This window comes from Myotis nattereri (genome assembly GCF_964212035.1).
Source record: "Myotis nattereri genome assembly, chromosome: 3".
In the NCBI taxonomy this organism is placed as follows: domain Eukaryota; kingdom Metazoa; phylum Chordata; class Mammalia; order Chiroptera; family Vespertilionidae; genus Myotis; species Myotis nattereri.
In genome coordinates this window covers 104,793,336-104,808,095 of record NC_138077.1, presented here as the reverse complement: position 1 = coordinate 104,808,095, position 14,760 = coordinate 104,793,336, and the positions used below count along the sequence as shown (strand labels likewise).

The 14,760-nt window shown below is 38.3% G+C and overlaps 1 protein-coding gene across 5 annotated transcripts in view; it reads left to right on the top strand.

Moving 5' to 3' along the window:
• Positions 1-14,760, top strand: part of RNF13 (ring finger protein 13) — a 163,403-nt gene that overhangs the window by 138,270 nt on the left and 10,373 nt on the right. The window lies entirely within an intron of this gene.

The window sequence follows — 14,760 nt, the reverse complement described above, 5'->3', positions numbered from 1 at the left end:
ATTTTTGGCAATTCATATATTTCCATTTCTTTAGGTTTGGTTTCTGGAGTTTTAATTTGTTCATTAAATGAGTCATGTTTCCTCTATTTCTTATGTATCTCATTTTTTTCTTGTTAGAATTTTGGCATTTGAAGAATCATTCATCTCTTTGAGACTTTGCAGTCTGATTTCAAACATGTAGAACTTTTTTGACTCAGCATAGGTAGAGATTTGGAGACTTCCCAAGCCTTTTCTGGGTATGCATATCCTCTTTGGGCCTGTGGGTGTAGTTACCTGTCTGAAGAAATTCAGGAGCTTGCTCTGGTGTCTGTTATGATATTACAGTCTCTCTTGTGTGGCACTGGAGCTCTACCTAGTGTGTCTATGATACTACAAATTCTGTTGCATGGTTGATCAGCTGTCTTTATTCTCAGGGATCCCCAACCTTGTATCCCATTCTTGTCAATACTTGGATATAGCAAGACAGACACCATTCTTTTGGTCAGCCCCTATAAACTTCTGACCTTGGACATACATTCTGTACTTTGTTGTCCTCAGGTAGAAGACAGTCCCAAATGTGCCATGGCAGGGGAAAGAGCCTCTGGTGTAAGGAGTGGACAATGTCATGAATTTTCTTACTGTGCTTTTATGCTGTTGGTTTCGTCCTTGCCTGGAGTGCAGGAACCTTTTAACTGCTTTATAAATTTCTCACAGAGGTATTTGATCTGTTTGTTATTGTTAAGTCTATTGAGATAAACTTGAGTGTCCATTTCTGCCATCTTGCTGACATTACTTCTCTACTTCAATTTTTTAAAAATTTTAATTGAACTTATTAGGGCAACATTGGTTAATAAAATTACATAGGTTTTAGGCATATAATTCTATAATACATCATCTGTATATTGTATTTTGTGTTTACCATCCCATGTCAAGTCCTCTTCCATCATCATTTATTCTCCCCTTTCCCTTTTTTAACTACCCCTTTTCCTCTGGTAATCACTGTATTGTTGTCTGAGTCTATGCGCTTTTCTTTTTTCTTACTCCTTTCACCTTTTTTACTCAGCCTCTCAACCCGACTCCCCTCTGAAACCCATCAGTTTATTCTCTGTATCTATAAGTCTGTCTCTATTTTGTTCATTAGTTTATTTTCTTCATTAGATTCCATGTATGAGTGAAATAATATGGTACTTGTCTTTCTCTGACTGGCTTATTTCACTTAGCATAATGCTCTCCAGGTCTCTCCAAGTGTTACAAAGGTATATTTTCCTTTTCTCTCTCTGTCTGTCTGTCTGTCTCTCTCTGTCTCTCTCTCTCCCCCCTCTATCTCTCTCTCTCTTTTTCTTAACAGCTTAGTATTCCATATGTAAATGTGCCACAGCTTTAATATATATAATTTTAGAGAAGAAGGGGTGGGGAGATAGAAACATCAATGATGAGAATCATTGATCAGCTGTCTTCTGCATGCCCCCCACTGGGGCTTGAGCCCACAATCCGGACATATGCCCTGACTGGGAATCTAACCTTGATCATGTGTCGATGCTCAAACCACACCAGCCAGGCATAGTACAGCTTTTTGATCCATTCATCTATTGATAAGCACTTGGGTTGCTTACAAATCTTGGCTGTTGTGAATAATGCTGTAGTGAACATAGGGGTGTCCAGAAGAGGTATCATTGGGTCATAAGGCAGTTCAATTTTTAATTTGTTGAGGTAACTCCATACTGCTTTCCACAGTGGTTGCACCAATCTGCATTCCCATCAACAGTGCACAAGGGTTCCCTTTTCTCCACAGCACTTGTCATTTGTTGATTTGTTGATGGTAGACATTCTGACAGGTGTGAGGTGATACCTCATTGTCGTTTTAATTTGCATCTCTCTGATGATCAGTGACTTTGAACATTTTTTCATCTCTCTCTTGGCCATCTGTATGCCCAATTTGGAGAAGTGTCTGTTTAGATCCTTTGCCCATTTTTTTTATTGGATCGTCTTCCTTTTGTTTAGCTGTATGAGTTCTTTATATATTTTGGATAATTGGATTGGTACTTTTTTTGGTGTTGAGCTTTTAGTTAGTTTGCTTGTTTTTATATATTTTTAAAATTGATTTCAAGAGAGGAAGGGAGAGACAAATGGAAACATCAATGATGAGAGGAATAACTGATTGGCTGCCTCCAGCATGCCCCATACTGGGAGCCCATAACCCGGGCATGTGCCGTGACCAGGAATTGAACCACAATCTCCTGGTTCATAGGTCGAAGTTCAACCACTGAGCCACGCCAGCTGGGCTACTGTTGAGTTTTATAAGTTCTTTATAAATTTTGGATATTAAACCCTTATTAGATGTATCATTGATTAATATATTCTCCGATTCAGTGGAATGTCTTTTCATTTTGTTGGTTTCCTTTGCTGTGCAAAAACTTTATAGTGTGATGTAGTCCCATATGCTTATTTCTTCTTTTGTTTCTCTTGTCCAAGGAGATATATTAGAAAAAATATAGCAATGATAAATGTCCAAGATTTAATTGCCTATGTTTTCTTCTGGGAGTTACATGGTTTTGAGTTTAACATTTAAGTTTTCAATACATTTTTAGTTTATTCTTGTGTATGGTGTAAGAAGGTGGTCTGGTTTCACTTTTTGTACAAATCTATCCAGTTTTCCCAACACCATATATTGAGTAAACCATCTTTACCGCATTGTATGTTTCTGTCTCTTTTGTCAAATAGTAATTGACCATAAAAGCATGGGTTTATTTCTGGGCTCTCTATTCTGTTTCAATGACCTATATATGTCTGTTTTTATGCCAGCACCATGCTGTTTTGATTACTATGGCCTTGCAATAGTTTGATATTATGTAGCGTGATTCCTCCAACTTTGTTCTTCATTCTCAAGATGGCTATTGCTCTTTAGGCTCTTTTGTAGTTCCATATAAATGTTTAAAATATTTCTCCTCGTTCTGTGAAATATGCCATTAATATCTTGATAGGAATTGTGTTGAATGTATAGATTGCTTCAGTCAGTATGGAAATTTTAATGTTAACTTTTTCTATCCATGAACATGGCATATGCGTCCACTTACTAGTATTTGTATCTTCTTCAGTTTCTTCAGTGTCATATAATTTTCCGATACAGATCTTTTATGTCCTTGGTTAAATTTATTACTAGGTTTTTTCGTTTTTTCATTTAATTGTAAAGGGGATTGTTTTCTTAGTTTCCCTCCTTAGTAGATTATTATCGGTGTATAAAAATGCAACTGATTTCTGGATATTTATTTTGTATCCTGCTACTTAACTGAATTTATCAGTCCTAATAATTTTTTGGTGGAATCTTTAGAGTTCTCTCTATATAGTGTCATGTCATCTGCAAATAATGATAGTTATACTTCTTTCTTTCCAACTGAGATGTCTTTTATTTATTCATGTCTGATTGCTGTGGCTAGGTTGAATAAGAGTGGTGAAAGTGAACACTCTTGTCTTGTTCCTGATCTTAAGTGAAATGCCCATTGAGTATGATGTTGGCTGTGGGTTTGTCATATGTGGCCTTTTTACATTGAGGTATATTCCCTCTCTTCCCACTGTGCTTAGAGCAAGCATATCAAACTCAAAGGCTAACACAGGCTAAATAAACAAGGTTTAAGCTTATGTGGGCCGCAAAAAAACAAAAGCTTCAATTTTCATAGAAACGTTAAGTTTATTTCGATAGAGAGATGCTAAATACAAAGGGCTGAAATAAATGAGTAATCATTAACATAAAATAATAGAACATTTTAATAAAAATATTTTTTCTTGAACATTAACTTACCAGACACTGAATAACTGCACAAATTAATAAGTGTAACGCAAATAAATCTATTTTTCTTATTCTCTGAAAATGAAATACTTCCTGTTGCTCACACCAAACAAGTCAGTACAAGACTAATGATGTGGCGAAAGGCTGCTAAAATATTCGCTGCTAGTATTAGTAGAGAGAAATGGTGTGATTGCGCATAAGGTTCATAAGGAAAATGAATGCAACATGATTATAATAATCAGTCATTAGTGAATGTTGTAGTTCGTGATTAATAACTATGTATAGCCCTAACAGGTTTAGCTCAATGGATAGAGCATCGGCCTGCGGACTGAAGGGTCTCAGGTTCGATTCCGGTCAAAGGCATATACCTTGGTTGCGGGCACATCCCCAGTAGGGGGGTGTGCAGGAAGCAGCTGATCGATGTTTCTAACTCTCTATCCCTCTCCCTTCCTCTCTGTAAAAAATCAATAAAATATATTTTTAAAAAAATAACTATATATAACAGGATATTATAAAAATTAAGTTACAAAATTTTTATTAAAATGTTTCTTACATACTGTTATATTGGCTAGACTGCAAAAATATTCGTTTTGGGTTGCATGCAGCCCATGAGCACAAGTTTGACATGATTGGCTTAGAGTTTTTATCATCAACTAGAGGCCCAGTGCACGAAATTCATGCACGGAGGTGGGTGTGTCCCTCAGCCCGGCCTGAACTCTTTTCAATCTGAGACCTCTCGGGGGATGTCTGACTGCCGGTTTAGGCCCAGTCTAGGGCCTAAACCAGCAGTCGGACATACCTCTCACAATCTGGGACTGCTGGCTCCTAACCATTCACCTGCCTGCCAGCCTGATCGCCCCTTAACCACTCCCCTGCCAGCCTGATCGCCCACAACTGCCCTCCCCTGCTGGCCATCTTGTGGCAGCCAACTGTGGTGGCCATCTTGTGATTATGTGAGGGCATCGCACGAGGGCGCGAGGACCACTTAGGCTTTTATTAGTATAGATGAGTGCTAGATTTTATCAAATGCTTTTTCTGCATCTATTGATATGATAATGTGATTTTGACCCTTCATATTATGTGGAATATCCTGTTTATTCATTTGCATATATTGTACCAAACTTGCACCCCAAGAGTAAATCCTACTTGCTCATAGTGTATGATCTTTTTAATATACCATATTGCTGGATTCGGTTTGTTAATATTTTGTTGAGTGCTTTAGCATCTGTGTTCATCAGGGATATTGTCCTATAATTTTATTTCTTTGTAGTGTCTTTATCTGGTTTTGGGATTGGGATAATGCTGGCCTTGTAAAAAGAGCTCGGGAGTCTTCCTTCCTCTTGAATTTCTTGGAAGAGGATATATGTTAGTTCTTCTTTGAATGTTTGGGGAAAAAATCACCTGTGAATCCATCTGGTCCAGGACTTTTGTTAATTTATTTCTGCTTCGGTTTCATTAGTTGTTATAGGTCTATTCAGGTGTCTGATTCTTGATTCAGTTTTGGAAGATTGTATGTTTCTAGGAATTTATCCCTTTAGTCCAGATTATCCAACTTGTTGGCATATAGTTGTTCACAATATGTTCTTACAATCCTTTGTATTTCTTTGGTATTAGTTATTACTTTATCTCTTTCATTTCTGTTTTTATTTATTTGGGTCCTGTCTTTTTTCTTGATGAGTCTGATTAAAGGGTTGTCAATTTTGTTTATCTTCTCAAAGAACTAGCTCTTGGTTTTATAGAGCTTTTGTAATATATATATAATCTTTATTCTGCTCTGATCTTTATTATTTCCTTTTTTTACTAAGTTTGGGCTTTGTTGTTCTTTTTTCAGTTCCTGTAAGTATAAATTTAGCTTATTTGAGATTTTTCTTGTTTCTTGAGGTTGGCCTGTAATCCTATGAATTTTCCTTAGTGCTGCTTTCACTGTGTCCCATAGATTTTTGGGTTGTTTTGTTCTCATTTTTGTCTCAAGATATCTCTTGATTTCTTCCTTGACCTCATTGTTAAACCAGTCTCTGTTTAGTAAGCTTTTGTTTATCCTCCATGACTTTGTGTGTTTTTCAGTTTTTTTCTTGTGATTGATTTCTAGTTTCATACCATTGTGGTGAGAGAAAATGCTTCATGTGATCTCAGTCTTCTTAAGTTTATTGAGATTTGTTTTGTCCTAGAATGTGGTCCATGTGCACTTGAAAAGCATGTACATTCTGATGCTCTGACGTTGTTAATTAAATTCATCTCATTTAGTGTGTCATTTAAGGCCACAATCGCCTTGTTGATTTTCAGTCTAGAATATCTATCCACTAATGTCTATGAGGTGCTAAAATCCCCTACTATGACTGTATTACTGTCTATCTCCCTTTATGTACAAGATTTGCTTTTTATTTAGATGCTCTTATGTTGTGTGCATCAATGTTTACAAGGGTTACATCCTCCTGATGGAATAATGGGAGCACCTTTATCATTGTGTAGTGTCCTTCTTTGTCTCTTACTGTAGACTTTGTTTTAAAGTCTATTTTGTCAGAAATAAGTATTGCTACCCCAGCTCTTTGTTCCTTTCTATTTTCATGAAATATTTTTTCCATCCCTTTACTTTTAGTCAGTGTGTACCTTTTGTTCTTGGGTGGGTCCTTTTATACAGCATATACAGGGTGTCCCAAAAATGCACATACACTTCAAATAATTATAAGGGCAGTGTTTATTAAAATACATTTCATTTTAAAATAAAATGTAATAAATCTACAAAGTGTGTATACATTTTTGGGAGACACCCAGTATATACTTCTTTTCTTATCCATTCATCTACCCTATGTCCTTTGATTGGAGCATTTTAGCCATTTAATTTTAAAGTGATTGTTGATTGGTGTGTATTTATTGAGATTTTATTCTTTTAACTATGTTCCTGTTTATTTTTTCTTCTTCTTAAAAAAGACCCTGTAACATTTCTTATAATACTCATTTGATGGTAACAAAGTCATTTAGCTTTTTCTTGTCTGAGAAGCTCTATTTCTCCTTCAATTTTAAATGATAGCCTTGCTGGGTAAAGTAGTCTTGGTTGTAGGTTCTTGCTTTTCATGATTTTGAGTATTTCATGTTCATCCTTTCTGGACTGAAATGTTTCTGTTGACAAATCAGCAGATAGTCTAATGGGAGCTCCTTTGTAAGTAGCTACCTGTCTTTCTCTTGCTGTTTTTAAGATGCTCTCTGTCTTTAACCTTTGCCATATTAATTATGATGTGTCTTGGATTGGGCCTCTTTGGGTTCATCTTGTTTGGGACTCTCTGCGCTTCCTGGACATGTGTGTCTTTTTCTTTTACCAGGTTAGGGGAGTTTTCAGTCATTATTTCTTAAATGGGTCCTTGATCCTTTGCTTTCTCTCTTTTCCTTCTGGTACCCCTATGATGCTTATATTGTTACTCTTCATCTTGTCTCAAAGGTCCCTTAAATTATCCTTTATGTAAAATTCTTTTTTCATTTTACTGCTCTGATTTTTTCTGTTGCCTGTCTTCCACATTGATGATTCTATCTTCTGCTTCATCCAGCCTTCTATTCCTTCTAGTGTGTTCTTCATTTCAGATTTTGTATTCTTCATTTCTGACTGGTTCTTTTTATGGTTTCTGTGTGCTTTTTCGTGCTGTTGTAGTTCTAAGTTCCTTGAGCATCCTTATAACCATTGTTTTGAAGTTTAGAGTATCTGATAAATTGCCTGCCTCCATTTCATTTAGATATTTTTTTGAAAGATTTCTCCTGTTCCTTCATTGGTGCAGTCTCCTTGATCACCTGAGCTGGGTGCTCCGTGAATGTCCCTGATGTGGGTTATGTGGGCCCTCCTGTTGTAATCAAGCCTTGATTACTAATGGCCTATTCATGCATGGGGTCTACTCTCAGGCAGGCTGACTGTAAGGATCAACCCCAAACACAATGTATGAGCCTTTGTGCAGGTGCTAACCACATGAAACATAATTTGTCTCAAGGGTCTGGTACCTGCCCAGATCTCCCTGTGTATATGCTACTAGTGAAGCTAATTGGATCCTGCTCTCATGTTGTCTGAAGGTGGCCACTCTGTGTTTTGGGTCTTGGTAGGGATTCTGGGGCTTGCCAATATCAGACACTGTCTGTTACTGGCCCTAGCAACCTGTTTGGAGCTACAAAGTGATCCACATTTTGTTGCCGTCTCTTCTAGACCTGGGTCTTCATGGGAAAAATCAAGCTTTGCACTAAGGCTGGCTTTTACCAGCACTGGGCCCAGGGAAAGGTCGGCAGAAGCCCCAAGACACCATGAGATTCACCTCTACCTGCCTGAGTTTATCAGGTCTAAACAGACCAAGATTTGGTCATGTGAAGGGAGGGCTCTTCCATCATTTGGGCTTGTGAGAGAAAAATGACTCCTGTCCTAGAGCCACACAACTCAGTCTGTCTCAGATTCTGGCAGGTATTGATTTCAGCAGGATGCAGCCACCAGGAATTAAGATGATGGGGCTAGTGGATCTCCCATGATGGGGAGATCTTTTTCAAAGATTTCTCCTGTCCCTTCATTTGGGCCATGTTTCTTTGTCTCCCCATTTTAGCTACCCTTTTGTTTGTTTCTATAATCAGGCTTGGGGAAAGTTGTGGGATGTGGCCCTGGCCCCAGAACCACACAACTCAGTTTGTCCTGGATTCTGCCCAGACCTCAGAGAGCAGAGCCACCAGGAGTTGCATAGGACTGCCAGGAGCCTGGAGATTGGGGACAGTAAATCTCCCATTTGCTAAAAGCTCCAGTCAGATCCCTGGGAACATGAGAGGAATAACCCTGCCCCAAAGCCATACAATACAATACGCCTAGTGTACTGTAATGTCACTGACACTTCCTGAGTCTGCCCAGACCTCTACATCCTGATCCAGGCAACTACAACTTTTCATCAGGGCTCCACAGAGTGGGACAACAAGTAGTCAGGAGTTAGGGATTATTGCATTCCCGATGTTGATGCTATATGGAGAGGCATGCTCCATCCAAGAAAGGTGGCATCTGCAGTGTGGCAGAGTGACTCAGCACAGGAATCCTGGAAGCTTTCCCTTCAGTGCTCCTCCGCAGAGCCACAAACCCCAGTGTCTCCTCACTTGCCTCTAGTCCAGGGGTGGGCAAACTTTTTGACTCAAGGGCCACAATGGGTTCTTAAACTGGACCGGAGGGCCAGAACAAAAGCATGGATGGAGTGTTTGTGTGAACTAATATAAATTCAAAGTAAACATCATTACATAAAAGGGTACGGTCTTTTTTTTTTTTTTTTTTTAGTTTTATTCATTTCAAACGGGCCGGATCTGGCGCGCGGGCCGTAGTTTGCCCACAGCTGCTCTAGTCGACTTCACCCTCCCTCTGTCAGAGCCCAGGGTGAGTGGCTGCGAATGAGATTTTGTGCATTGTTCCTTCTCTGTGGCGGAAAGAATCCCCACAGATTTCATAATCAGATGTTATGTGTGTGCCTCTTCCCAGCTCTGGTTCTCTGGGTTGGGGAGCCCAGTTTGGGATTGAGAATTCATACTCATCAGTGTTTTGCAACTGAGATATCCCTCCTGAATCTCAGGTGTTGCTCATGGGAACAGGGCCAGCCCCCTTTCTGTATCCATCCTTCCTACCAGTCTCAATGTGGCTTTTTCTGTAAACCTTTGCTTGGTCCTGGGAGGAGGTGAGTGTAGTAGCATCCACCTACTCTGCCGCCACCTTTTATCATTCTTCTTCACTTTCAAAGGACACTTTTGCAGGGTACAGAATTCTAGGTTGGTGGTTGTCACCCCTAACACTTTATATATTTCCTTTCACTCTCTTGTTTGAATGATTTCTGAGGAGAATTGGAGGTAATTATCTGTCCTATATAGGTAAGATTTTTAAAAACTCTGGCTCTTCAAGATGATTTGTCCGATTTTTTTGCAGTTTGAATATGATATGCCTAGTATAGTGTTTTTTGGCATTTATCTTCTGTGTTGTATGATCTTCCTGGATTTCTTGTTTGCTGTCTTTCATTAACATGAAGAAATTCCCAATCATCCTTGCTTCAAATGTTGCGTACTGCTCCTTTCTTCTCATTCTGGCATTCTATTATGCATATGCCACACCTTTTTTTTTTTTTTAAGTTGTCCTACCGTTCTCTGATTTGTTTTCTAGTCTTTTTCTTTTCCGCTACATTCCTGCCATATCTGAGTTTAGTTGTGATGCTTGCTATGTCTCTTCAACTTGATTCTTTTGCCTTTTAATTGAGTGATAGGAACTCTAGTAAATAGATCGTTGGTGGTGTGACATAAAGGTGTTGAGGATGGGAAGAGTCCATAGTACTATGATTATGTCTCAGTGTTTTTGTCAGCCTGTGGCTTTGAGCTGTGAACTTCACCAGTGCCTCTATTTTTCCCCAGCCTTTGGTGGGACCTGATGGCTGCAGAAGTATTTCCCTTCTCCCACACAAAAGGCTAGAGTTGAGTATTTCCCTTCTCCTGTGTCAGTTAGACTCTGTTTAAAAACAAAAACAAAAACCTGGTAGGTTATCTGGTTAGATAGCTTCTCTCGAGGGCAGGATTGTTAAGAACAGAATTTTCTGGTATATTTCAAAATGGCTACCTTCCCTTTACCCGCCCCCCCCCCCCCTCCCGCCCTGCCAGAAGCTCAAGGGGATTTTTAAAAATATTTTTTTAAATTGATTTCAGAGAGGGAGAGGGAAACAGATAGAAACATCATGATGAGTTAGAATCACTGGCCAGCTGCCTCCTTCCTGTCCCCTACTGGAAGTGAGGCCACAGCCCAGGCATGTGTCCTGACTGGGAATCAAACTATGACCTCCTGGTTCATAGGTCGGGGCTCAACCACTGAGCCTCACTGGCTGGGCTCAAAGGGATTTATTTTTCTCCAATATTCACTCTAAGAACCTGATAGAGCTCTACAAGGTAAACTCACAAAAATGTTCAGGCTCCCCTGGAACTTTAAACTCTCAGACTGTACAAACTGAACCACTGGCAATTCATCATTACTATTCAGGTTCTCCTACTCTGGTACTGGGTTCCATGCAAGTTTCTACTCAGGGGGTTTCTGCTCTGATAAGTTGTGATCTTCTCTTCCTATCTGTACATCCAATTTTTAGGGCAGTAGTTTGCCAGGTAAGTTTCACTTCTCTGATGGATCTAGGAAGAACTGTTAATCTTTAAGTTTGTAATCTTTTTACTCATTAAGACAGAATGCCACTTTCTAAGCTCTTTGTATGCTGTCCCAGAAAACCTCATGTAGAGTTTTTGCTGTTAATCCTCACCTGAGGACATTTTTTTCCATTGATTTTTTTTCTTTTTAAAGTGAAAGGGAGGGAGGGAGGGAGGGAAGGAGGGAAGGAGGGAGGGAGGGAGGGAGGGAGGGGGAGAGAGAGAGAGAGAGAGAGAGAGAGAGAGAGAGAGAGAGAGAGAGAGAGAAGCATCCATGTGAGAGACAAAATGGTTGGTTGCCTTCTGCACACATCCTGACTGGGGCAGGGATGGAACCTGCAACCCAGGTACATGCCCTTGACCAGGAATTGAACCTGAGATTCTTGGATGTTCAGGCAAATGCTCTAATCACTGGCCCACACCAGCAACGGTTCCTGTAGAGTTTTTAATTCTCAAACTTGTCCACCTGAGCCTCCAGCAATTTATCAGGTACAGTTTATGGTTTTCTACCCTGCGGCTGGGTCCTGCAGAGGTTTTTGTTCCTGGGCTCTTTTTCCAGTAAATTGTGATTATATCAGCCAATTAGTCCAATTTGGGGGCAGTGGTTTTCTCTGAGAACTCAGTCCTTCAATAGATCTATTTTCAGTTTGTTCAGCTTTTTCCTTGTGAGTACAGGACCGAGGTCTCTGCCTTTTCCCCCACCCTTCTACTATTACTTCTTCATACCACCTTGGTTATATGTGTGTGTTTCTCTAGATCATTTGTTACCTAGGAGTGAAACTACTAAGTCATAGAGTATGTATATCATCAAATGTACTGCACTGTGCTAAGTTGATCTCCAAAGTGTTTATACCAGTTTACCATCCCATAAGAGGTATATGAGAATTCCTGTTACTTTACAAATTGCCGTGTCAATCCAGAATCCTTAGAAAGTTTTATGTCCGATCACATCCACCTGCCTTGTCTAAGATCTTCATTTAGTATTTTAGCACCAACAAAATTATTCATTAATGTTACTGATTTATACAGACTGCTTTAAAAATATATTTAAAAAATACTGTCTTTAAGTAATAATACGTTAACTTACACAGTAAATTTCAGATTTAAACATCTGTTCATGCATTCAGTAAATAGATATTGGGAACTTACGGTGTTCTAGACATACTGTTCTACCTAAACATTGGGGATGAAATAGTGAATATATATCAAAGGAAACCTGTACCTTTATGCGAATTCCTACTACATAAAATGAAATAGGCCTCACATATGAAAAGTTATTATTAGTCTACATCTTAAAGATATTTTTCTTTGAATAATTACATTATTTTTAGTCTCCAAGAAACACTCATACTTAGCGTTGCACTTAGTAGGAACGCAGATAATTGCTCATTGCTCTAAATTGTAGTTAAGTCACAAACTATTTAAATTCAGTTAGTCCTAAAAATATTACTTAAACTTACCAATCAGCTGTCAGAGTTCAAAACTTTGCTAAAATATCTTCCTTTGTATCCACTGACAGTAGATAGTTTTTAATTTTCACAAATGATTCAACAGTATAAAACTTTATTCTCAGCATACCTATGATTATTCCATTGTAAGCCAAAATATGAGAAATTTAGAACCAATCATTAATGGATGGATGTCCTCTTAAAAGTGGCAGATTAGCCCTGGCTGGGTGGCTCAGTTGGTTAGAGCACCGTCTCAGTATGCCAAGGTCACGGGTTCAATCCCCAGTCAGGGCACATACAAGAGTCAATCATTAAATGCATCAATAAGCGGAACAGCAAATCCATGTTTCTCTCTCTCTCCCTTCCTCTCTCCCTAAAATCAATCAATAAATAAAATTGTTGAAAAATGTTACATAAAATTACTCATCATAACATCCAAGCAAAGATTCCAGGACCTCCCTGAGATTTGGGGAACTCTTTACCTCAGTTGCTCCTTCCTCTGCAGGTCCTCAGGTCTAATCAACTCAGTCTCCCTGAACTCCAGTCTTTGCCTCCAGGACTGCCTGCAGAATTTACAGGTCCAGTGCAAAGAGAAAGCCCACGCCCTTTTTGGAAATTAAGAATCTCAGGATGGTAACAGCAGAGCATTAACCCAAAGCTAAAGGCCCTTCTACGCTAAAGACCCTCTGCAGCAGCGCAGGGCACACACCACAGGCACCAAAAAAAAAAAAAAAAAGTGGCAGATTAAACACATTTTGATAGTTGTATTGTCTGAAAAAGTCATACTTTTTATCCTAATTATAGAAAGGATAAAATCAAAATGGTTTGCACATGAACATAGAATTGTAAACCATTTTAATTTTTTTAAAGTTATTCCTTTGCCTAAATGCTACACTTTTTTTTTTTCCTTAGTCAGGGTGTTTGTGGCTACACAGTCTTATAGTATGAAATGCCTGTTAGGCTCACCACTGTCTGAGGATAATGACAGTGTTGAAAACTGATGTTCTTTATGCCTTTTCAGTTTAAGGATTGAAGTAATCCAGTTTACCAAGAAGGAATCCCACCTACTTTTTCTTACTTGTGGGAAGTTATCTTACCAAGAATTCTGAGTTCAGGCAGCAACATACAATCACACGTTGTACATTGCATAGCTCTGGGAAGTTAGCATTTGTTCTTCTTCATCAGAGGTTTTGTATTTGTGATAATTATTTTTTAGCAGATAGCAATAAAGTGCCTTGAGGAAGTATTGCTTTTTCCCTAATTTGCATAAAGGTACTATAGAGCCAGTAGAAGTTTTGGTCTGAATATGGAATGATTAATGTAGTGCTGTAGCCATCTTAAAAAACAATCATGTGTGCAATCACCACATCCAGAATGTAAATACTTTTACAGAACAAGTCATCAAGTTTCTTTCACAGGTATACAAAGGGGGCAAGACTTGTTTGATTAAGAGAGATTTACAAGTCATCACCCAAACATTACAAACATCAGATGCAGTGTTTGGATACTAGTTTGAATAAATCATCTGTAAAAAGACAGGTTTGAGACAATAGAGGAAAATTTATCTTTAAAAATACAGATTTGAGACAATTGAGGAAATTTGACTATGCCTTGGTATTGGATGATATTATGAAATTAGTGTTCTTTTGTTACATATGATAATAGTATTATGATTGTTTTTTAAAAGTATATATGTCTGTATATATATAGGTCTTTGTGTATGATTTTTTTATAGTCACCTTTGCTACATTGAGAGTTGTAATGACAGCCCAACGTAGTCATCTAGAAGAAATTCTGCTTTATGCCAAAGTAATGTAGGCCTAATGCCTCCTCCACTTTAAACCCCAAGTGTACCTGAGGCTGCTCAAAGTTTTTGTTTAAACACATTTACATGAAGGATAAGAAAAATAATTACTACATTAGAACACACAAGTAGTAAGGATGCATATAAATCTGAATTGTTGAAGCGGGCTGTGGAAAAGTGTAACACCAATATTCTAGTGGCCTGGAAAGGAATAATGAAAAAAACATGAAACCTTTAGGACTTAGTACAAGAAAACGCTTTTTAAGTACTTGAGGTCTGATAGTATTTACCACTTAAAAATTCCTTAAATTTGATTTTTCAAGATAATGACAAATAATTGAATGTTTAATTCTCTATTCAGTAAGTTCTTGGGTAGTTTATCTGCATAATGCATCCAAGTTAAAACCAATAAAGACTAATATAGAATAGCTGTTTAGAATACAGGGAAAAGTTAGTTTTTTTAATAAAAAAAATTACCCAAAATGGAATTTGGCCAATCCTAATGTCAGTGTTTACGCTTGGATTTTAAGTTTGTTATATAGATTTATTTATGGTCTCTAAGGCAATCATTTTTATTCTTATTCTCAATT